The following is a 657-nucleotide window of genomic DNA, read 5'->3' as shown; positions in this document are numbered from 1 at the left end:
AGCCGTCTTATCCGTGGTCAGACCTCTGGCTGCCTCCACTGCTGGGCTGAGTCCGGGGAAGCTGCAGGGACAGCTGAGAGCTTTGCTCTTGAGAGACAGCCAGCCTTGGGCCTCTGCATTCAGCCTCAGGGCTCCACCAAAGCATCATGTGTCCCTTACAGCAGGCATGAAAGGAGGCCACAGTGACCGTCAGTAGGCAGGGAGGAGACAGGTTACTCAAGGTAAACAGCTTTAAAACCAAGTTGCTTCTGAGCACAGGAATAAATTTCCAGGATGATGAACTGTATATCTGAAAAGCAAGGAATCGTAGACGACACATCAGAAAGATTCCTTCAGTTATCTGGACAATTCATTTCTATCCAACACCTTCACCTCTGAACATGCAATGTAAATTAGACCTGACCGTTTTGCATATTTGTTGATGTGTTGCTTTTAACTTTTTCATGGATGGCTTTGCGAGTTCTGCCACTCCAGCGTCATTGAAAAAACGTCACAGGGACAGAGGCCACGTTGCCTGATTTCCCTGTCGTACCTAGTACTGTGCTTCATAAATGTGTGTCATTCGTACAAGTGAGAAAACCTCTGGGGAGCAGCTAGCAGGGTGATTGGAAAGATGAGGTGGAGTCCAGCCTCCAACCACCTCCTCGACACAGCCCA

This window comes from Pteropus vampyrus, unplaced genomic scaffold (assembly GCF_000151845.1).
Source record: "Pteropus vampyrus isolate Shadow unplaced genomic scaffold, Pvam_2.0 Scaffold143, whole genome shotgun sequence".
Lineage (NCBI taxonomy): Eukaryota > Metazoa > Chordata > Mammalia > Chiroptera > Pteropodidae > Pteropus > Pteropus vampyrus.
This window is presented reverse-complemented; position numbering follows the sequence as displayed.